The sequence below is a fragment of the Calidris pugnax genome, unplaced genomic scaffold (genome assembly GCF_001431845.1).
Source record: "Calidris pugnax isolate Ruff unplaced genomic scaffold, ASM143184v1 scaffold111, whole genome shotgun sequence".
NCBI lineage: Eukaryota > Metazoa > Chordata > Aves > Charadriiformes > Scolopacidae > Calidris > Calidris pugnax.
The window spans coordinates 1,514,616-1,539,497 of record NW_015090872.1 but is presented as its reverse complement, the minus strand read 5'-3'; the positions used below and the strand labels follow the sequence as shown (position 1 = coordinate 1,539,497).

The 24,882-nt window shown below is 40.9% G+C and overlaps 1 protein-coding gene across 1 annotated transcript in view; it reads left to right on the top strand.

The window, feature by feature from the left end:
• Nucleotides 1–24,882, top strand: part of IQCJ (IQ motif containing J) — a 65,619-nt gene that overhangs the window by 24,192 nt on the left and 16,545 nt on the right. The window lies entirely within an intron of this gene.

Here is a 24,882-nt window from a genome sequence, read left to right as displayed (position 1 = left end):
TTATCAGTCCTAGTGAGTCTGTTTTCATTTCTTTTTTTAGACTTGAAGCTCTGAGGTGAAATGTAAAAAGTCTTAGCACAATGTGCAACAGAAAGCCAAGTAATATTTTTTTTCTTTTTAATCAAGCTAAGCAAAACCAACAAAATCCCTGTGGCTCTATCATTGACTTTGTCTAAAGCCACAAATATCTACAGCAGCTCCATCACCTGCAGCTTTTCAGCAGGTGCTATTTGTGCCCCAAGCTGCATTTCAGCACTGCAGGAGGGCTAAGCCTTACACTAGCCAAAAGGGGGGGCTTGCAAACTTGCTTTGTCCCAGAGGTTTTTTTACCCTCTCTCCTGTTGCTCTTGCCTCGAATGAGGTCTGTATGGGTAGATTTACTTGAAGATCACAGAAGAAACAGTTTTGTTTTGCTTTGTTTTCCCCTACTCCTGGTACTGGTTAATCTGCTAAGCATGCTGATTTATGCAAGACGTGTTGAAATCTTTACTTGCATGTTCTTGGTACTATACACATATAGAGTTAGAAAAATAATTGCAGTACAAATAGTAATCTTTCTCGAGCCACTTTGTTCTCTTTTGATTTTATTTCCAAATGCATATGTTGGCAAAAAAAGGCAAATGTTTTAATAAGTAAAAAACTCCATTATAACATCTTGCAATGTGATATGGCATAAACACACACATAAGCATGAATAGTATACCATGGCTTAGCGATTCAGGGCCTCAGATTATTTAAACCTTGATACCTGTGTCCAGGGTGACATGTAAGAATGCACAAAAGGAGAGATCTGTAGGGGAAAAAAACTATGTCTGGATGTTTCCACTTGGCCTGTGGATTCATTTATCTGAGCCTAAAGGATGTCTACGTCTGCAGCCCCTTCTGGGCACAACTTATTCTCCAACGTGACCATGCAGTTGAACCTTCAGTCCATGGCGAACCTTAATCTGTCCCCACTGTATCATATCCAAAGTCTTTTTCTCTGTACCTCCTTCTGCCCCAGCTCTCCTGCAGACCTGCTGTGTCTCTTGCAAGCCCCCCTCCAGCTGAGACATGCAAAGGTCTCTGCAGTCCTGTGGTCACAAGGAGGTTGGGCTCCAGGTCTCTGGGAATATTCAGAATATTGCAATATCATTACTGCACTTTTCTCAGTAACCACCATAGTGAAGCAGGGTATCAGAATGTGAAACAAAAAATTGTTGGTCTAGTAAATCAGGATAAAAGACCAAGAACACACTGAGAGGTACCAAAAAGTTCTGATGGCACTTCAATTTCTGCCTTGACCAAGCGGCAAGACTAAGCTCTACATTTGCTTTTAAATATTTGTTCTTTTTTTCTTTCTTTCAGGGATAATCTGTCAGTTCAAATCAGATTCCCAATGGTAGAACTATAGGAAAAATGCAAATCCTTAGACAGCCTTTTAAGTTTGTGGAACAGTTTGTTGCAACATGAAAAAGAATAATTCATGTGTAGGTGGGGGGGAAGAGTACTCAGACCTGAACAAAGAATTTTTTGCTGAGCTTTTTTGGGTAGATGTGTGTGCATGTATGGATATATGCATAGTACATGTACAGATGAAGTATAAATATGTGTTGTGCCTGGACATAAACCCCAGGAATCGAAAGACAATTACAGGATGTTTCTTATCAGACTCTTTCACTCTCTAAAGGAAAAAAAAATAACCCTGCAGTACTATGTGATAATACCAGTAGGAATTTTATTGTGATAGTGGATCAACCAGGCTGATAAGGATCTGGTGATAAATGACAGGCTGCATTTTCCCATCATGCTTAAATTGGTCTTGAGTCTTGACTTATGACTCTGGGATCTAGCGTGTAGTTCTCCTTTCCATTTGCTTTACACAGCTTTCATCTTCTGACTATACAGAATTTCCATTTTCATAAGTAAAATCAAATTCACTCCACTCTTAAACAGGGAAGGTTGTGGGAGGTTTCTGTTTTTGTTTTTTTACCAGGCTTGAAGTGGAATATCGAACACTGGAATATGTTTAAGGTCTGGATGATTAAGAAATACTTTTTGCCAGGTGTTTGAAGTCTACATTTCTGTTAATATTAAAACATTTCTCTTAAACAAATGCTGAGCGGAACAGATACGTCTGCTCAGGTTGATGAATAATGAAGCAAGATATCCTTTCTCCCTTTGGAGTTCTGAATTAGAATAAGCATGATTATCTATTTGTAAACTTGCCATTAGAAAGTATCAGCATATGAAACAGCACTAGGTGACAAACTAGGTATTCTTCTTTTCTCTGAACCACATTCATAAAAATGTAGAAGTCTTACTAGAATCTAATTTCTGTGTAAGCCTATCCTGAGAAATGGACTTTTATTTCTAGATTAGGTCAATAAGTACACCTAATTACCACTTTGAAGTTTCATCTTTGGTTGATACAGTGGCAGTAAGCTTTGAAAATTAAGTTGCTGGTATTTGAAGATTTATTTACTGCCAAATCACCAGACAATGTGCTGCCTATTTTATTTGAAATGTTTGTCCTTCTGTGATATTCCAAAGAAAGGAATACTTAGGGCAATGAAAAAGTTTCCTAAGGATGCTACATTATTTAGGTTAGTGAAGGTCGTTGGTTGTGAAAAGCAGCTAAACTAACATGTGATCAGGCATTACATTTGCAGACAAATTTCACTATGGAGAATGTAAATTGATGCATTTGTAGGGGAAAACCTGTCTTTCACATATAAAATTATGGACTCTGAGCTGATTGTTGCCATGAGAGAATGAGACATTAACACTGTAATAAATATCTTGATGAAGCTGTCATCTCAGTGCTTGGGAGGAGTAAGAAAAGGAAATACAATCCTAGTCATTATTAGGAAAACAACATCATGCCATTCTCCTCTGTTATCCTGAGGTTACTGTGTGCTGGGGTGCCCCTGCTTCCCAACAGGACAGAGCAGAGCTGGAAACACTCTAAGGGCAGGCAGCAAACAGAATCAGTTGTAGAGGAGCCTCTGTACACAGATGAATAAGCAAGGGTTCTTCAGTCTTCAAAAGAAAGAACTGAGGCTGGGCACAGTAGGCAATTTATAATTCTGAATGCAATAGGAAGGATGAGCAGGATCAATCATTCACTGACTCTTCAACTAACATAGCCAAGGTGCATCCAGCAGATTCTTTTCAACCAAAGATATTGTATGTATGCCGATCACTTCTTTTTTTTTTAAAGGAAATTTTCACAGAAATTGAAAAAAATAATAATGGAGATAGTCAGTTCCAGAACCAGAACATACTCTTTCTCCAGACAGGGAGTAAGGTTCAGCCTTTTAGAGGTGACACTTTGGGTCCCTGTGAAAGTGTTAAGTGAAATCACTCAATAGAGCATTCAAAGAACAAGAATGAACTTTTCCTGTTGGCAATTATAACTGTAAATATAAAGAATGAAATTGTTCATATGACTTGTTCAGTGTCAGTTTGCTCAGCATTAAGACTTATTAACAGGGGAACCTATATAAGGCATCTCTGATAATCCAAATGATAAATTATTAAAATTCCCATTAAAAACATGGACCAAATATTTGGAGTTATACCAGTGCACTGGGGAAACTCCATTAGTTAAAGCTCCTTCATTGCAGTGATGCTGTCTCGGGTATATGCGAAGTAAAGGACAGTCAACCAAACTCTTGAAGCCAAGATCCTTCAAGTTCACAAGCTATGGTATAAGCAACTGTCACGCTTGTTCCAATTACTGAATTTAACCATTGGGAGGTATGCAGCTACTTGTGAATATTTTTATTTCGTTCCCCCTGAAGTGCAGACACTCCTCCAGAAAAAGCCTAAAGGAAAAAGCTGGGCGAGTAACAGAACTGACTTCTAAGAAAGGCATCAATGTCCACAAAAGAAGAGATGAAATTATAGTGAATTGTTGCTGTGGACGCATAGAGGCTGTGGACCTGTGCAGGAATTGCTGGGCCTATGGAAGCTTTTATTTTCAATAGGCCAGTTTGTTTGAAAAAGCAGAAATTCCTGTTGTGCGTCATGTGCATTTGAATTAGAACACATCCCATAAGGTTGTTTTATCAACCTTATAAATATTCACCATGACAACCCAGTTTCTAGAGTTACAAGAAACTGTGAATTCGTTTTGGGAATTAGTGTTGATTATAATAATTTGAGTTTGGGGCCCAAATATGTAAATAATTTCTACAGAATTATGCTGCTAGAGGTATCTCTCGCTTGTTCTTCTAAAGTAACAGTTATGCCACCAACAGGAGTAGAGGGTTTCTGCTAGCATTGTCCAAGTGTCACTTCTAGCAGGGTAAATTGTTATTGTAATTGATGGACAGATCTTTGCAAGTGAAATTTCTAAGAACCACAAAGCATTTAAGTTGGGAAATCTTTCTTCCTCCATAGTATTAAAGAGAACAGACCTTGTTTACTAATTTCTCTAAAGGTGAAGTTCTGTTAAAAAGTTACCCGTGTTTGGCATTCTTGTCCATGAAAACAGTCTTTCCCCATTAATTTTCATTAAGCTATTGTATTCACACAGGTCCAGAGTGAAAACAAGCCATGTGCAGCCAAAACAATGCTTGAAACTGTTTAAATCCATATTTTTTTCACTTTGCGATGGCGGCTGCTAGAGTTCGTAAATTATGTCTGTCTTCTGAATGCATCTGTTTCCTGGTGGGGGAATCTAAATTAGCATAAAACTTAATTTATATAAAGATATTTCTAGTTAGATGGAAGTTCACCTTCCTCATTATGGTGGAAAAAAAAAAGGGGGGGGGGGGGGGAATGAGGAAAAAATATTTTCAAATCTACTCTGAAGACCTTCACGCTGTCCTGACTATAAATGGACTTGGGCTTGTTTTTGTTGTATGTGAGAAATCCTTATTTCCATTAAAAGTGTTTTGGAACTTGATTAGTTTCAAAGAGGACAGAGATGGGCTGCGTTTAAAAGTGCTGCTAGTTTCCAGCTGGAGGGATGTTTGTGGGCTCTTCATCTCACAGCCAAACTGCCTGGACTTTGCTGGGTATGAAAGTCCATCAGATAGTGTTTGGCCAAGAGGTTCGGGAGTTGTAGGGCTGTGGGGTGAACTGATGTGCAGATGTGTGAATAGAGACAATGGGATTTTTTTAGGGAATATCACTGAAATAATGAAAATAACTTTTCTCCTCTGAGAGCTTGTACGTTGATAATTAACCTGGTGCAAAACCTTCTGTGACAGCTGAAAGCCTCCAACCTGTGAATGAGCACACTTGGTGGAAGTGTTGATGATGTAATTACAGTGGGAGAGCTGTGGAGATTTGTGGTATTTGCAAGGGTCTGCAAAGTTCATTGCTCCAGCAGGACAGCAGAGAAGGACCCTATTACTGTGTGGTTGATGTAAACCCCAGTTCTTCTCCAACCACTGCTTTTCTCACCCCACCAGGACCTGGATTAAGGACCTGGAAGAGGTGCTAGTGTTTTTGTTAAAATGAATAATTGTTCAGCAGTTGCTTTTCATGCATAGCTTTAAATACATGGAATTTCTATGTATAGACACACTATCAATTTGAGCTGAAAAAAGCGTGTGGGGTTTGTTTTCCTTTTCTTTCTCTCTTCACTTTATTTAAGGGTTCAGAGGAGAATTCACAATTTGTCATAAAAAAACATAATGTGAAATTCAGGATTTACTTCTGGGAAGAGCCTTCCCAGCCTCTTGAGAGAGCATGCATGGGCAGCCCTAGTTCTTAATACAACAAGGAAGGCCCTGGAGTCCCTCAGACAGGCATAACTTAATCACTGTGACTCTCTATGTAAAGTGAAGCACAAATCATTGCTTTAAACTAGCACTTGGGTGTTTTTTCTGATGATAATTTAAATCTGCTATATTTTTGTAAGGCATAGGTCAAGGGAGGAAGCTTGTTTTTAATGAATCACTCAATAAAAATGGGCTTCCGCTTTTCACCATGAAGAAAATTTTAATCCAGAGTTGTAGTGTACTTTACAGGGCTGTTTATATTAATACTTACTATGCAGCAAAACTAACTTGGATGAATGGACAAAATGAGTATGTCTTATTTTCTCTTAAGTGCCTTTAATGTGAGGGCCAGTTTTTCACGTTGAGGGAGGGAGTGAATCACAGCTCCGATAAACCTCCATTTCCTCCTGGATACCTGCACCTTCAGGTGGCAGAAGCTATTGAAATCACTTAGATAGCCATCACCACTCTTCATTTCTCCAAACCCCGCCTGGCTAATGCAGCCAGAGGTAGGAACACACTGTATTTCCTCTTTTGAAAGGCGTCAGCGATGTTGTTTACCTTGAGGATCCACCCACAGCAACTGGATTAAGATGGAGTTTGTACAGATGTCAGGGACAATTCATAGAAATAATGGAATTAAAGGCTCAAAAAAATGTTTTTAATCAATATTCTTATATGTCATGGTCAAATTAAATGCTAGAAATGTTTTTTGACATAACTTTCTCTGTTGTGTTTTGGGCTTTGGAATTTTCTTTTCTTTCTTTGTTTTCATCCTAACCCCTAGGAGAAGTGATCTTGCAAAGGGCTATGAATATTTGGGTAAAGAAAGATTGGTATTATAAACAGATTAGGATTTCCATTTGCTATGTTTTCTTTTTAATTTGCTGATATCACTAATTGATCTGCAGTGCTCTGTAGCAGTTATATAGCCTACAGCACTGACTTCTTACACTGAAAGTAATTAGGAATGTGTGTGGGAATGTTTTGGATTCCTTTTATAACCTAAGGGGTCCTTTTAGCTACTGGAATTGCACCATGTTCATGGTTACTCACTTTCCTTGGCAGACTATATGGGGTTTTTTTAACATTTTCTGTGCTTAACTCTGTTATTGCATTACAAAATCGCTCTGTAGCAAATAGCAAAGCTGAAGACTGGCCACGAAGGATGTGTTCCTCAGTATCCAAAAGTGTTTTGAAGCAGACGGGTTATCTCTTTGTGCTCCCTCTCTGTGCTGAGTGGAACGGATGGGTTGGCAACTGCTGATGAGTTTGATGGAAGAAAGCTTCTGTGGGTTGGGTGGGAAGTGTGTCTGAGCAACAGAAGAGGTGGTGCCTGAACATGATGAACGTCAGTGACCATAAATTGGGCTAGACATCTAGCTGATGTCTAGCCAAACCAGCTAGGACTGGGTGAATAGAATAGATAACATATTGTGGAAAAATTGCTTAGGAAGAGTATGTTTGGCTCTCCCCTCTGGGATCTGGGGTTGATGGCAAATGGAGCTCAATGAGCTGAATAAACCTGGTTGGTAACCCAAGCTGTGGTGATGTGGATGGAGGAAGGCAAGCAACCCAAGCCCCTTGTCACGGTGATACCTGAACTTGAACCTGAGCAGGGCCAGACCCATAGCTAGCTGCAAAAATTATGTCCCACTGCTCTTGGCACAGTCCTCACTTTCTAAGAGGAGATATCATAAAGAAAAAAAATAACACACACTTTAAAAATTGAAATGGATTAGTGTTTCTAAATACACAAATGCCATTGATATGCATTGCCTAGGAAACCCACAGCAGGTTCTTGGTACATGTGCTGTGGTGGCACTTATTGCTTAGGTTTTTCTCTGTGTAATTAAATCCATCAATGGATATTAAAATGGAGATGACCCCTTATCTTTGAAACCAAGTATTGGTGGAATGAGTGTGTCTCAATTTGGAGGTGAAACTCCTGCTGGCTGGAGATTCCTTGAGGTCACGGAGGAGGTTGTGGGTGCTGGTGAGGGCTGGGGAGCCACAGCTGAATTCATGGAAGGGTCATGGAAATAATTGTTGACTTCATCTGTAACTAAAGACCCGACAGCCTATTTTTGCATTGTTGAAAAATATCCAAAGGCATATCTGCAATTTAGAAATCCAGCATATGCCACAACATCTCAGCAACAGATCTGGGCAGTGGACTCATATTTCTATAGACATTGCATAAAAGTAGCCATAGCAATGCTAATTTGTGTGTTGTCTAGGGAGCAAGTACAGATAGTCAGAACAAGACTAATCTCCCTCTGTGTTTTTTCTAATAAAAAGGAAGAACACTAAATAATTAACATAAACAAATGAAAACTAATTTTCCAATTTTTAATTTTTACCCAATTGCATGATCCATGTTAATGAATAATTTACAAGTCAGAAACGAATATAAAATTAAAATATTTCTCTGGGGTCTGCTGTACATGTTATCTGAACATCCTATCTGACTGTTCATTTATATATATATATTAAAAAAAAAGAAGAGTAAAAAATAACCCCAGAGAAAACAGCATTCAACATGAACCAGGCTGTAATAAAAAGAGCTGCAGACTCCAGAGATTTTACCATTTCCTTATAGACCTGGGATCATTTGTCTGAGGCTGTTTTTGAATTATTCATATAAACTGTAGCTCTTTGCTTTCAGAGATTGAATGTGACCAGCTTCTATCGTATGGCTTCACATGCTGCTTTTTTGTTTGCATTTAAGTTTTTTTTTATGGGGTGCCCTTTATTCAAAGGCTCTGCTGGATGCTGCAGGATTCTATCAGCCACACATTAAACATTAAGAACCTGTATTGTGGTTAATACTGAGGGTTTCACACAGCAAATAAGGCAGCTGGTGGGAGGGTGAGCCAAGGAAACAAGGGAATGTAATAACTGAAGAGCTAATAAACCTTGGAAATAATGCTGTGATTCTGCTTTGACTTTGGAGTGCTACCACCAAGGAAAAAGTATTTATTATTTTAGCTCCAAATGCTACATGTTGATTTCAAGAATCTTCTGCATCCCAATGCTCCAGACCTATGTTAGGACTAACAGGATGCCAGATTGACACCAGTGCCTCTATACCAGCATTTTAGTTCAGATCAGGAGAGTCTCTTTGAAACAAATTTCCTGATTGCCCTCCCTTACTCTACTTGAACTCAGAATATCTTGCACTGCACAAACTGTATTTGTTGTGGCTGGAGCTAAGCTCGGAGCCACTGATAGGTGTTTGCTTCTAGGACCAAGTTGTTGATATCCCCAGCAGCTTATCAGACTATTGGTTTTGCCATGCAGATCCATCCCACGACTCGTTAATGTAGATATTGTCAAAAGTCACACCAGGGTGTCACACACATTCAACCTCCTCCACGAATCCTTAATGTAGATATTGTCAAAAGTCACACCAGGGTGTCACACCGCACCTTCAACCTCCCCACAAGAAACTTGTGATGCTACAGGGAAGTGCAGTGGTTTAACTTTCTTACCCTTGTCCATGGCTAATCAAGTCTGAAGATGGCAAAGAGGGAAGGGAAGGTCTTGGCCATAATGGAGTTCCTTAGATCCTAAAACAGAAGTGTTGGTTGCTCTCTTTATAACTAGAAAAATATTTTTTGGGTGTAGCTGTCTGGGCTGCACAACTATGTAAGGCTTTAAATTCTTTTCCATCTTAGATGGTTAATAACTTTTTTTTTTTTAAGCAATTCTGAAAATATCAGTCTCTGAATGTCTCGCTAGCAATATTCTGGTCAAAACCAAGGCAGCTCTATAGAATCTTATTTTTGAGGAGAGAAAGAATTTACTTTAGCGATCTTTTTCTCCTCAGTGGGTCAAGGACAGAATTATCCAAATATTTCTTTAACTTCCTTTTAACCATTAAATAGCAGCATCCTTATGTAAAGCATTACAACCTTATTGTCATGCGACAAGTTGCATTCAAAACTGGCAACCAGCTTAAGTTACTCCTAGTGTTAGGCATATAGAAAACCATTGTGTCTCAGTTTTTCAACTGTTTACTAGCTCTGACAGTTGTTGAGGTGAGAATGAAGACCTAAACCAAGGAACAATAACAAAGAATGGAGAGTTATCTAAGAGATTACAGAGGACTAAATGGAAAGGAGTAAACTCTGGCTTATAGTTTAATTGATTCATGTGGATTACACCCAATGATGCAATGCGATTCATGCTGCAGATAAACAATATAGTTGGGACAAATTCTTTATGGTCCAGTCTAATCAGTACTTTGTCTACATCACAGTAACAGCCCTCCAGAATCTACACTTCAGCAAATAGCTCGGTAACTGCAGCCAAGTTCTGATAGGGGTGTCCTTGGCTTAATACTTTGGAGTGGTATCAGAAGACATGACAGAGCCCTGCTGTGTATCCTGATAGTTGTACTGTGGAGATGGAGATGCTACATCAAAGGCAGCCTCAAGAGTGCTTGCCAAGAGAAAGCATGGTCTGTAGCCCACTCCTGCAACGCCAGCTGAAGGTTTGAGCGACTCACCCTGGGAGGGTCAAAAGCCTGAGCTTTACTTATGGTGAAGGCTGAAGCTTGGTACATGTAACATGGAGAAATACTTCTAGCACGTGCTGAAAGCTTGGTACATGTAACATGGAGAAATACTTCTAGCACATGCTGAAGTTCATCCTAATCCTAAACAGCAAATTAACATGTTTTCATAAGTCCTATTTAACATGAAAAATCTAAGCAGATGCTCAAGTGCCAGCTGGAGCAGAAGGGTTTTGGTTGTGTTTTTTTGAAGTGTTGTCTTCGTGGTAGTCAGCTGTTCAATGCCAAACCAGATAACCTAAACTTGCCTTGAAAACCATCCCAGCATACCTTCTTCTGTGGTCTGCCCAGGGTATAGCTCTTCCGTATCTTTCCAGGAACCATTGACCTTCCTGGGAGCTCTTTTTGCAATTGGTTTTGTATTTGACATGTCAAGACTGATGAAAAGTCTCCCCTGCTGACAATCCACCTGCCTGGATTACAAACTTGTGCTTCCTCCAACCCCTTCTTCACACCTCTTGGCGCTGTGGGCACCAAGCCAGACTGATGCCCACCCTGAAATCTGGAGTGCTGCTGGCGAACAACCCTCTGAAGGTCCCTGGATACCTGAGAAGTGAGTCTCATGCACATGTCTCTCAGCATTCAGACAGTTCTCTGGGGACTTATAACCCGTTATTCTGCATTTGGCATCAGGGATTTCTGGAATGTAATAAAGGCAACAAGTATATAGCCTTGACTTGGCAAATTGCATTCTGGGAAGTGATTCTGCCCCTCTGCTCTGGCGAGACCCCACCTGCAGTGCTGCGTCCAGTTCTGGGGCCTCCAAAGTAAGAAGGACATGGACCTGTTGGAGCAGGTCCAGAGGAGGTCACAAAGATGATCGGAGGGCTAGAACACCTCTGCTGTGAGGACAGGCTGAGAGAGTTGGGGTTGTTCAGCCTGAAGAAGAGAAGGTTCCAGGCAGACCTTAGAGCCCCTTCCAGTCCCTAAAGGGGCTACAGGAGAGATGGGGAGGGACTCTTGATCAGGGAGTGGAGCAATAGGATGAGGGGGAAGGGTTTTAAACTGAAAGAGGGGAGATTTATTTTAGATACTAGAAAGAAATTCTTGACTGTGAGGGTGGTGAGACACTGGCCCAGGTTTCCCAGAGAAGCTGTGGCTACCCCATCCTGGAGGGGTTCAAGGCCAGGCTGGATGGGGCTTTGAGCAACCTGGTCTGGTGGGAGGTGTCCCTGCTCATGACAGGGGGGTTGGAACTAGATGTTCTTTAAGGTCCCTTCCAACCCAAACCATTCTGTGATTTATTCTAACTAACTAACTATTGCAAAGAGCTTGAAAGTGAGCTATTTAATAGCTTAATAGTCTTTGCTAAAAATGCAGTAATAACACCAATTACCAGCTCCTAAACAGCTTGTAAAGGCTAGTATAGTAGCAGTATTTAAACAGTAATGCCCAGTTTAAAAAGTTATGAGGAAATCTTTTTCTCTGTGGTTTGGAAATGTGCTTTTTCTGATCCTTTTCAAAGAATCATAGGCCTGTTCAGAAAAACATCTGTGCATGGTTGCAGGTGCTCTAGTATTTTATCATTATGTGTCCAACTGCAGTAAAATCTTTTGAGTAACAGAAATCCTGCCAATACTATCTCCCTCTTGATAAGCTCTGGTTGTACGAAGCAGACTGAAATGTTTGCTGGGGAACAGGAGGAGAAGAGAGCTCTCCTAACCTGCAAACGAGTTTCATTGGGTTTTCCCTGCTGATGGGTATCAGGTTAAGAAGCATAACTTCTGGAAAAGCACTTGCAGCTTCTTGTAGCCAGCTATTTCATTGCTGCTAATCAGATTTGTAAAGTGCCATCCTGATGTTTATCTGCTCCAGGTGAAAAGCATTGCTGTAGCACAGGGGATGCAGTTGCTAAGCAACCACCTTCAATTAAAACATCTTAGATATCTGCGGTATACGAGAAATTAGATTTAACTCCTCAGGAGCTCAAACAGGAGCAGCCTCTGAACCTAGCAGATACTGTCATAGATCCCTCCTCCTTTACATCAGCAGTTGCCATCACTTTGCCTATAATATAAAGCTTGGGAGTGTTATTTCTCTCCAGGTTAGCGATGTGTCTCCTGCATGTGCTTGTCATTAGCAAGATGCCTGAAACTCCAAAAATATTTGATGTCAGACAGCTCTGAGGAGGGAGAGAGGCTTGAACCGTCCCCTGAGGTTAGGATTTTTGGGGTTCTAGACTGGGAAGCATAGAAATTCAAAATGGCTCAACCTTAGCCTCAAAACAGAGCTCAGATCTAAGTGCTGGTAGAGTGCTCCTTTAAAAGAAGCTCTGAAAAGATAAACATTTCAAAATGGATTTAAGCCTAGATTTTGAATCGAGTTTCTCGCCTCTGCTCATCATCATCGCCTGCTTCTGCTCCATCTACCCTGGTCCATGGTGGTCATAGTTTATCCTTTCCCCTTGCTCCGAAGGACTCCAGCATGGACAGGCTGTTTTCAGACTCTCAGTGATGTGCACCTTCATGTAAAAGCTTGGAAACACAGCCTTTGCTTCCTACATACCACAGACTCCTCAGGTTTCTTCCTAAAAGCAACAGAAAGATGATAATTGGAAGCGCTAACATTTTTAGGAGGCTGTTTTCAAGCCGTCCAACAGCTGGAGGAGAAATATGAAGGGGTTTCTTTAAAAACTATACATATGTGCTGTTCAATTTTGTGATGTCCTAAATTCCAAAGCTGGTTGGTTGGTTGTGAAAGATTTAAAACAAACAAACAAAAAACCCAAAACACAAATCCAACCAAATGGAGAGCTCTTGGACAGTAAAGCGCTGCTGAAGTATCAGGAGGGACTGGAAACACAAGAATGGAAGGCCTTTTACATTGGGAAGTTCAATAATGTTAAATGCCAGAAATCCTGTTTTCTAATTTACAAAGTGCTCAAATGCATAAATTTTGTTGAAAATTAATAGGATCTGAGTGCTTTTTCTTGTATCTGATCAAAAATAACACCTGAGCAGTTTGTCCTAAGATCCCAGGCAGGACCACAGGTCTGTTTTCAAGACATTCATGGTATTTGTGCATTTCAAGTTTCCCTCAAGCTTTTTGTTGAGGACCTGTGCAGCTTTTGGAGAAGCCCAGACAAAGCCAGAATACTCTACTTTTCTTTTTGAAAAAAATCTCCTAATAGCTTTCTGGGATGCAAGCGAGCCTCCTGAATGTAGTATTGGAAGAAGTAGATAGTATTTGCAGCTTCTACATGCTGCGTTTTAGAAGCATAGATGCTAAGAAGCATTGATGCTAAGAAGCATAAATACAAAAAAGGCAGCAAATATCTGTTGATTGTATTTTTACAAGGTCCAGTGCCTTCACCCTTTCCGCTCTTTTGAAACACCCAATGCTTAGCATCCTCCAGCACCTCAAGTTACATAACAGAAATAACTTCAATACTGAAAAGCAGAAGAAATTTAGCATAAGCTGTGAAGTAACTAAATCCTAGCTTTTTAACTGACAACTTTGTGTATCTTTTGTGCTCTTTTAGTACTTGGGGTTTTTTTCTTGCTGTTCACAAAAGAAAAAGGTCCACATGGTTGCTCAGCCGCTGAAGAGAGTATCCTACAATTTGCAATTATATTTAATTTTTATGCAGAAAATTGGATAGGTGACTTTTGATGAGTACACTTGCTCTGAAACCTGCTATGTTCTGTGATTATTTTTTTTTTTCTCCAGGATTCATATAGCTATAGCTAATGTGCTAAAACCACAACTGAACAGTTTTGTAATTTGCCTCTGAGACTAATCTGTGGCCATCTTTTTAATGGGATTGTAAATTATATGCACTTTATAAAGGGACTACAGTAGACTGAACAATTGTGTTAATGACTCTTATCAAGAGATTAACTAGGAAGGCAGGGTATAGAAGATTAGATTATTTCACCTGTGAGATTGCCAGGGGAACATCTTTATGAGTTGTCTAATTAGCTTGGCACCATTTTATAGTGGTTCCCAGCAGTGCCACAAAAGTTAGAGGAATTTCTGCTGTCATCCCCATCTTAAGTTGCACTGTGGCTGTTTCCAATCACATTGCAGTGAAATGCTGGAGCATAAACAATCTCTTTTTGAAGGAGCTTAAAGAATTCACTTACCAAGATGCTCTGTGTATACAAAGCCTCGTACACCTGGTGATGTTCTGCCAACTCTACTTCTACCTTGATAAATTTACTATCCAGTTTGCATACAGCAAGCTGGAGACTGATGAGAAGAAAAAAAAAGAATAATTAAAAAAAAATCTCTGTTAAATTAAACTGACGAGGTTTGCAAGATCTTAGTAGTTGGAGCTGTTTTCTCGTGCAAGAAGCAGCTGATTGGGGGCCCATGTTGGCTCCCTGGCTTACAGCTCAGCACTGGTAAGGTGGTAATGATATGTGGATGTAGTGTGCTCTTATCTCAATCCTAAAACACTAGCAGTGTTGGGATCCAAACGAGGACCATGTCATTTTCTTTACCCTAGGTAGCCCTTTTGCTAATATCCCTGCTCATTTAATTGGTCTGTGCTTGCCTTTTAGCATAATTATGCCCATCCTTAGAATGGATATGATGCAGATTTACTTCTTGAGGGTGCTGAAGAAGCTTTATGGAACTTCCAGTTAGATCTGCACAGAAAAATGCAAAACTTTTATTACTTCTGAACTGGGATGTAACGCCTGGAGTGAAAAATGCAAAACTTTTATTACTTCTGAACTTCTGGGATGTAATGCCTGGAGTAGATGATGAGGGACGTTGGCTGGGCTGGATGCAGGGTGCTGTCCCGGTGGAAGGATTAAGCCTCAGAGGACTGTTTCTCTGTTTCTACCACTAACCATTATGGCTGAGCAGTTGCTAGCAGCTAAATATAAAATATTTTCTGCTTGTATTAGAAAATATCATACTGTATGATCAAGAGCTGTTGGGGGATGGAAAGAAAGGTAGCACAGGGGTGGAGACTGACATAACTTGTGCTTACTGTCTCTAACAAGCACAGCTCAGCTAGCACATTAATAAGTGGATTGCTGGTTTCTTGGTGTGTTTGCATGGTTATAAGCATCAGAGTGAGTGAGTAGTTTCATTATTATCAGCACAGGAAAGCTATTTCTCATGGTGAAGACAAACACAAGAGTGTTTGGTGGAAATTACAGTATACATAGAGATTAAGACCCTAATCAGAACTGCTTGGTATGTAGTTCATCATAACAGAGCAAATAGCGACTCTGGGAATGCACGTATTCTTCCATGAACATAAAACCTGTAGATACATCTGCTCTTGTCTAGGGTTCTTGACCAGAGATTTCACATGGCTGGAACCTCGCACTCGTGTGCCATTCAAGAGAGAGACTGTGTTAGTGACAATGTCTCAAACACCTAAAAACAGGACCAAAGCACAGCAGCTTGTGAGTTCAGGCTGGCTGGGAAGTGGTGGTCCCTTCTGGGAGCCAGCACTGGTCCTTGATGCTGTGGCTGAGAACAAAGCTGGTGTATAGACAGCAGCTAAATGGCGTGGAAAGGCTTGATGAGCCAAGCCATGCTGGGACCATCTTTCTTGGCAGCCTCCTCCATGCATACCCATCCACATTCATCATGGCTTGGAGCTCCTTAATGGTTCTGGCTTACTTCTCTCTTTGCCGCCCTGGTATGGAGACACCTGTATGCCCAGGGATGGGTATTTCCATGCCTGCAGGGTTAGAGGGCAAAGCTTCCTGGCATTAAATCCTGCAGGTGCGTTGTCCAAGCAAAAGCAGTTGCTGTGAAGTTGATGGCTTGGGGATTGTTTTGCAAGTGCTGTTACAGTGCAATGCAAGAGACGTTTGTACATGCTTTCCAAAAGGCAATTCCTTTTGGTTATGGACCAAATACATAGTGCTTGGCCTAAATGCAACTTTGAGGAGTGCCAGAAGTATAGGAAAGTGTTTCTATAATAGATGTGTGATTTTTTTAAATTTTTTTTTTTTACACTAACCTTCTGATTCCTAAACTACTTCATCAGTCTTCTCTTTTTGTGAAAATTAGTAGACAGTACCACATGCTGAAAAGCTGAAAATTGGATTAATATATTTCTTTTCAGTTTTAAAACAGTCTTCTGTTGTTGTCATTAGAAGTAATAGGCTCATGAGCTATAAAAAGAGCTGCTTACTTTTTCTGGGGGAAAAAGCCTCCATTGGGAGTTCAGAAGATGGATCTGTCATGTCAGATTTTCCCCCTGCCTTCCCCTTCCTGGCATGCTGAAATCCACACTGGCTTGGTTGCAATCTCAACATATTTCTCTCAAAATTAAGCTGGACTCAACTGTAATTTGCAAGGAAAACTTGAGGGAGATAGACGATGTGAGTTTCTTCCAGTAGAGCGGGTTGGGTGTAGATTTGTGTTCTCTGTAAAGTAACTGTAACTCTTTTTAGCAGGCATAACTCTTCATCCCTTCAGAGAAAGGGTAAAGTAATGGTAAAGGCAGAGAAGCTTGGACTGTTGGTGATGCTTAAGGATGGACATGTCTCTTCATAAAAACATTCACTGCCCATGTAATCTGGCCAATGCTGTTCTTTTCAAGGTGCAGCTTTTGTGCCATAAAGCAAAACACAAGACTAGGGTTGCTGTTTACTTTCATTTCTTGAAGATTAAAGTACCATTCCGCATGAACTAATGCTGGGTTGGAAAGCTTCATTTCTTTTGAAACAGGTTCTTAGACTTTGCTGCCTTCTTTTCACTGCAGAGAGCAGTGCAGTGCTCACAGTTGAGAGCCCTGTTGAACTTTGGTCCCGTTGCCTCCATGGCTCTTCCAGCCCTGGACATGCCCTGTTGGGATTTTGGAGCTGCCTTTTGCTATCCAGGACTTGCAGAGAATGCTGGTTGCTCTAATAGTGGTTGTAGTGGCATTTGGCATGTTGAAATTGTTGGGTTTTTTTCCAAAAGTAAACTTGCTTTTGAAAAAAATCAGTGTTTCCTACAGCACATTGGTTGCTGTCTTGACCAGCTCTGGTGTAGGTTGTCGCTGTAGTAAAGGCAACATATAATGGACAATATGTAACACACATTCTCTGCTTCAGTGAATTTTCAGTGGTTTACACCAGGTTTTGCACTGTCGCATCAGGTCCCATACAAATGGCATTAAAATCCTAGATATGGTTATAGCATTTCCTCATACAATAGGTGAATCATGTAGTGTCTGCTGCCACTTGTAGGATAGCTGTCATATCTGACTCCAAAAATTTCTGGACTTCAGTGAGAAATTTGCTTTCTTGCCAAAGAACTTGCATCCCAGTGTGTGTGTGTGTGTGTGTGTGTGTGTGTGTGTGTGTGTGTGTGTGTGTGTGTGTGTGTGTGTGTGTGTGTGTGTGTGTATACTTTTTTTCTTTTTCCCTTGAACTATAACCTATGAAATGCTTTCTTTGCTGAGTCACCTGTAGCACTCGTGTTATTCCAGACCTTTTCCTCGGTGTTCAGACTGGCTGTAGTTTCAGAAGCACTTTGGCGACAGAGAAGCCAAGATGTCAAGAGGCTTCATTCTCTCTAGTTGGTTCCCTTGGCAAAAGTTAAAAGCTTGTGTATTTGAGGCAGAATCGCTGCTGTTGAAAGCCCTGACCGCAGTGACAGCATGAGAAAGAAGAGGCTTTTTAAAAGGAATCTAACTTGGCTTTTTAATGGTATTCATCCTTGTGCAAGGTTTCCAGAGCTGCTGTAACTATGAAATAATGTTCTGTAGCCATGGTGCGGTAGATTACTCTTCCTTAGGGCAGAGCTGAAGGGAGGAAAAGAAGACAATTTATTGATATCACGGAAAGTGGAGAACAGCTCAACAGGTCATCCTCTGAGTGCTCTGCTCCCTGGGAGATATCACCAGTATTGCTGCATTTCCCTTCCAGCTGTTTACACCCACTTATGAAAGGAATTAATATATCAGCTGTCCTGGGCATCTTTACATAGCCAGGATTAGTAGTAAATGGATTAGGCAAGAGCTCGGTTCAAATATATTAAAGGCCAAGACTTTCTGCTTTTGTTTTCCTATGCTGGGTTTACACTTAGTCAATGAAGTTTTGTCCTATTTTGATTTGATTAAATGGTGAGTGAGGAGAGAGACTGGGAGGAGAAACAATCAGGTATTATGTCCATAAGGTATAAAAAGGGGGAAAGGACTTTACATGAAGAAAATGAAAGTATTACCAATTCATCTGTTATGTGATGAAAGTATCCTGCGACATAGGAGCTAAAACTCTGAGAAATAATGCAGCAAGGAGTTTACCTTTGGCAGAAACTTTTCCTCCTTTGCCTTATTAGGTTTTCAGTGAAGGTGAGCCATGGAAGGGAAATACAGGTGGCATTTGATGGAAGAGTCTGAAATTGTTTGCCATTAATTAATGACTGGTAACCACATTCTATTTTAACTAATCAAGATTAAAGCCCTGATACACAAGCAAAAAATAAGAGCTATGCCCTTCCTGGAAGACATTGTGACCTAAATGGACAAGATGCACACAAGAAAGGAGGTGGAAAGACCTAAGATGCCATCAGAGGCAGGCTAGTAAGATACAGGGTCTGACCTGAATCCCCATGCTGTGTCTCCCTGCAGTAACTTACCCATTTCAGCCAGGCTAATTCATATTTTGTTCCTAAATCTGAATGTGAAACTTGTTTAAGTAGGTTTAGGTAACTCTACTGATGGCACAATTTATTTAAGCAATCTGGCAAATCATTCTGACAGCTGTGGATCGCAGAGCCACTGTAGCTGTTAATCTGGTGCAGTTAACATACTTTTCTTGAACATTCATAGCTGAAGTGTTCAAGGTCCCTGTTGGTTGACAGAGCAAACAAAATAGGACCTTCCCCCTCCCACCCCAATGTACAAAAGCCACTATCGTCTGATGTGTCTTTTTCTTCTGCGATATAAAGCAGTTGTCGCCATCTGATATTTTATAACCAACTTTACCAGATGCTCACTGTATTCGGGGAGTAGCATTAGCTTTTAAGTCCCAGCCCCCAAAATGGGATGCAGAAAGCTCTAGGCATCCCTGAAATGGGAATTAATGCAGATGGCCCATGTCTGCCCAAACTGGGGTTCGTTGTGCCTCTGATGTACCCCCATACCAGGCACACAGGTGCCACCAGAGATGCTGCTTTGGGGGCAAAAAAGAACAAAACAACCCTGTTGTGTACTGGGAGGGAACAGGACCTTCAAGGGGCTGCTCGTGTAATCCAGTGTGTTTCCCATGGGAGCAGCTCTTCCATGCCAGCATGAATGGGTGCCCAAAATAGTAGCGAGTAAAAGCCTTCACTGCGAAGGATCCTGATCTTTCTATCCTCTTTAGACTCATTGTATCCTGCTAAGAGGCTTAATTAACACACTGCTTGACAGGCCTTGTCAGACTGAAACACGGACTCTACTTCATTTAATACAGGGGCCATGGTCTTCCTTGGCAAAACAGGCCAAAATAAAAATGAAAATGAACAAACTGAAAGATGAAAAAATGGAAAATTAATAAAACCCAAGATGCTTCAGGGACACAAAAAAAGTCAGGCGGGGGTGTGTGTGTCTAAATTCTTTGTTAAATGGGAAACAAAGTCTTAAAATATGGCTAAGGGCAGACAGGGGTGTCTGCTCAGAACAGAATTGACCCAATGCACTATTTTCAGTAACCAAAAGCAGCCGAGGTGTTTGAAAAGCAGCTGAGGCTGCTGCTTTTGTGCTGGAACATGAATGGCAAATGGCTCAGAGCTGGTGCTAAAGGTGGTTGAACACTGAGTGTGCTGTCCCTAGACTGGCATGATGGACTGGGGGAAGTGAGCAGCAGCAGAGAGAGCTTTGTTATTTTTCTATCTGCCTCTAATGATCACAGGATTGGAAAATGGCAGGAGGTGAGAATGTTAAAGCCTATAAATTGGCTTCCTAATAAGTGACAGAAAGAGGCATCAGATGGCTTTGATCGGAAGATGGATACTGCATGGCTTCTGCTCTTAAAGACAGCGGCATTGCAGCATTTTTGGCTTCAGACTGCCTTCAGCTGTGCTTGCCCTAGCTGTGCCATCACTTCAGAAGTTGCGCTGGCAAAGGAAGGATTGGTTTTGCACATGCTTGTGTCAGTGTAACGGAGAACTCATACATTTGCCTTTCTATGCAGCAGCTCTGCAATGATGAGACAGGCTAACATATTTGCTAGCAAGAATGGCTGTGAAAGCCCCAGTGATCTTTATTGATATTTCCAAATTAAACCTCTGGGCGCTAACTCCCTCCCTGTGTAGCACTGGCAGGCTGGTGAGACATAGTTCTCCTTCACAGCAGTGGTTGGGCTGTGCTTTGCTCTGCTGCACCTCACCTGGGTGCTGTGGGCTGATGCTCCAGCCCCTTTCCAGCATCCTCCTTGTGCTCACCAGTGCCCTGCAGCCCAACATGAGGGGGGGCATCCTGCTCCAACGGGGTGAGAGCAATTGTGCCACTCCGATGACAGGTTTCTCCCATCACTGTGGTGTCTCATCAAGTGACTTACTTGCAAGTAAGGAGAGGAAGAGACGCACAAAAGTGGGAGTTTTCCTGCATAATAGAAAATCACCATTCAAAAAAACTTTTCTTGAAATTTGGAAGAACATCAATGAAATAGAGAACTACCTAAAGCAAACATGTTTGAATAACTGCCATACTCACTCTTAATTCTAAAATGTAAAAAAAAAAAAAAAAAAGATGTATTTCATAACCAGATGAGCATCATGCTTTAACAAGCTTAGCAAGACTCAAAACTTCCAAGGAAAAGTATACAGAAATGTTAGATGTTAAGTCAACCAACAATTCTTACCAGCATCAGAATAGAGTCTGCACAAAAAACTTTGAAGCACCAGCACTTCTACTGGATAGATTGACAATTGTCTCAATCTTTATTCACCTTATGTGCATGGCTGTCAGTATCTGAGAAGTACCAGTTTAGTGCAGTGGGAAGTGAGCAAGGAATCAATGCCAGAATTTTCAAGTTTAGGGAAAATATGAGAAATAATATCGCTTCGCATAAATGTCATTCACTCTGCTGTGCTGCCTAAATTCAGTATCTAAATAAGAACCCTTTATTTTAAAAAAAAAAAAAAAAAAAAAAAAAAAATCCAAACCTTTTCACTGCTATTTTTGGGCTGCAGTTCTACTGAAATCGGAGCTTTCTCTTCCTATCTCCATCTCTCTGACCTCTTGGGAAGCACAGTAGTATACTCATTCAGCAGCAAGTGACAGACCTCTTAGGCAGAGATATTCAAACAGTAGCACGCATGTCCAAAATGGATTTTGAAAATTAATTTTTAATATGTGGCCTCTGCCCTGATTTCTCTGTGCTCATCCAAACCCACGGATATAAATAGATCCACTGACCTGAATGGGGGCTTTTTGGGTATAGCAACAAAAAAAAGAATTGTTTCCTGCTGTTAGAGGTAAATATTTATCTAGGTATGATTTAACATCTGCAGACTTCTTTCCTTAGACTTTGTACGAATAACTGTTTTTTTGAAACAGACTTCTTTGAAAGGAATTTAAGGACTAGTACGTTTAGATTGTTTTAGATTTCTGGTCCTCTGTGTCTGAACCTGTCTCGGATAGCTGGCTGCCATCATCTCCATGGCTGGTCAAACGAGAGATGGCATTTCTGTGCAAGCCCAAAGAAGGACTAAAGTCTGTGGCAATCTCTGGGTCCCTCTTTTAAAAAACAGACCCTGAAAACTGCTGAAGGCAGCTGGTTGAGATTGCTAAATCATCTCACTGGACACGTGCACACAGAGCCTGTCCTTGGGCTGCTTGGAGCCAAATACAGCTGATTTGCAGTGGGAGAAGGTAGAGGGACACAGAATTTTCTTCCTCTAACTAAATACTGACAGCAAATCCAAGCCAGGCTTTTATAATGTGTGGACTGCACTGGGAGCCAGCTCAGTGCAGCTTAAGGCAGCACTTACACAGAGGCTTCTCCCTGGCGAGATTCTATAGACCTGAGCCCCTTGGTCTTTTCTGTCCCACAAGGTTACAGGGTTTCCTGGCAATAATTAAGTCATTGCAATAGTCTAGTTTCCTGGAAGTACAGATCTACAGGCTGAAAAATAATTAATGCATAAATAAACAAAATGTGGACATTAAAGACTAGAAAAAGACACTTTATGTTGTTCTTAACACCAGTCTTGCACTTCAAGCTTTCATTGCTTTTTCTTCCTTAGGCATCTATATGTGTCTGTAACTACCCGATTGCTATTAACGTCTGTATTCAACTGAAGCAGGAAAACAAAAACCGCAGTAAATTTTACAATCCGTTCACATTATAACAAGGTTCGTAGAGGCCTCGTAATTCGTCATGTATTCCAACAGAAGTATGGATCTCTTCCAATTTAATTTTCTGAAGTTGGAGTTTGCAGCTGGGTCACTCCTGGTGTAATCTGGGAGACGCATCTCCTAAGGCTGTGGGTTGGAAGAGCAGCATCGCGGCTGTCACTGCCACCCATCAGTTACCGCGCCGGGGGCTGAGGGCAGAGCATCCAAATCACTTTCTGTGGGCGCAGCAGCATAGCTAGCTTCATAAATTTTGTTGCAAGGAGCAATAATCAATACTTCATGGTTAATGACGCAAAACTGAAATTAGTATAGATTTTATGTCTCCTTCTCTTCCCAATTATGCAAACATTACTATGCCACTTCTGTAGTTGCCTTATATTATAGCTTTTATAAAGACCGTCCGGTGATGTTTAATTGAAAGACTGAATAGTCAAAAATGTCACAACCAATTTTGGTTCTTACTTTTTTTTTTTGTTCAGTCTTCACCCTGAGGTTAATAGAAAATGATGTCAAACACAAGAAATGATTTATTTAAGTCATGCAGGTTTTGTCACCCAGAGCTATATATAAAGTCAATTGCAAATTGTTTTCCCATTCTAAATTACCGTACATAGCTCTGGGATATGCTGAAAAAATGACCATCAGAATAATATGGGAGAAGAAAAGGTTATCTTCTCAACTGAACTGTGCTTCAAAGAAAACAATTTTGAAAGTTGCTTGTTTTAAATGTGCCAAAAGAGGGTGTTCCTCAGAACAGGCTGGGGGGAAAAAATAAGAGGAAGGCAGAAATAAAAAGAAGTTTCACAACTGGATTGTTTCCAATGGCTGATGAGCAGTAGGCAGCAGTCAGGCCTCCTGAATCACACGCAGTGCTTTATCAGCTGCAGCGTGTCCACAAAATGGCGCTGCAATTAGACACCCAGAGGGGCAAAGACCGGGGAAACATCTAACTTGTCGTCTTGACAAATCTAGTTTATGCATAAAACATATTTTGCGGTAATAGTCCTTCCAAGGCTGGGAGGAAATGAAAGCTGTATTAGGAGTAAATCAGCTACCAACTGTGATCTTGTTTCATGTCGAACAAGGTAGAATCTTGTACAGGATTAGAAAGCACCATGTAAAATTTCTCTGTTTCACAAAATCAGCTTAATTTGGGAAAGCAGAAGGTAGAGTTGGCTGATCTGCTGCGCTCCTGGAGATGGCAACAGCCTTATTGGAAACAAAAATCTTTGATTCATCTCCAGGTCAGATAAGATATACAAGATGAAAATAGCCTTGTTTTGCTTTTTTAATGTTCTTAGCCTTCCTGGGAATCCTGTATCTGTATGCAAGGTAGATGTGAAGTAAATTACCTTCCTTCCTTACTCCGAGGAGCTTTTGCTTTTACATTGGATTCCCAAATTAATGAGCTAAAAGAAATAATGAGTTAACATCTTTGTGTTTTGCATAGGCTTCTCATTTTCCAGTGTTGCTTAATTATCAAACAGTTGATGTATAAACACAAACCTGAAGGTATATCCCTGCATCTCGGTGTGGTGATGCTCTTTGCATTGTGTCACAGGGATACCGTCTGAGGAGGTTCAATGTTTGCTTGTCAGTCCAGCTTTTCAGGAGACTGGGCCTGTGTGCTATGTGTGTGTGTCCCAGTGATGGCAGGGCTGGGGTTGTGCCCTGTGAGGGGATGGAAAATTGAGCCCAGGAATTGCATGGAGTGTGCACTTCATTGCAACCAGGTTCTCCTCCATCCCTCAAATCCCACCCCTGCTGAACAATAAAACCCTGCCAGCCAAACTAAACAATTCAGTTTTTTAAGCCATATCTCTGTGCTAAACGTCATGGATAGATCTTTCCCCGGACATAAGTATGGATACAGGGAACCCCAGCTATGCATCTGCAGTTGAATTAGTGACATGTCTGCTATTGAAACGGGATCTGATGGAAATGCCCTGGTAAAGGCATCAGGCTGTAAATCTCAGCCAGTGACTCTCTTAATTATGAGACTGAATACTGTTTGATTGCAGAACAAAGAGAAGTGCCTGAAAGTATGAGCTGATGCTCCCTTGCCTCTTACCAGTACTATCTCTTCTCAAATCAAAGCAGCCACACACCTAAGACATGAAAGAATACTTTCCTGTTTTTCTCTGTCTATTATTTTTGTGTAGGTCTGATATTCTCTTTCAAACTTGTGCTGGGCATATTGATAAATATATTGGTTACTTGGTAGTTATTTTTGAAGTTTAAATTTGAAAGCAACTCTGCAGGCATTACCAGAGGGACTATTTTGTGTAGCGGTTGGTTCACAACATCTTGAGGTTGAAGGGGGAATCTCCAATATCAAC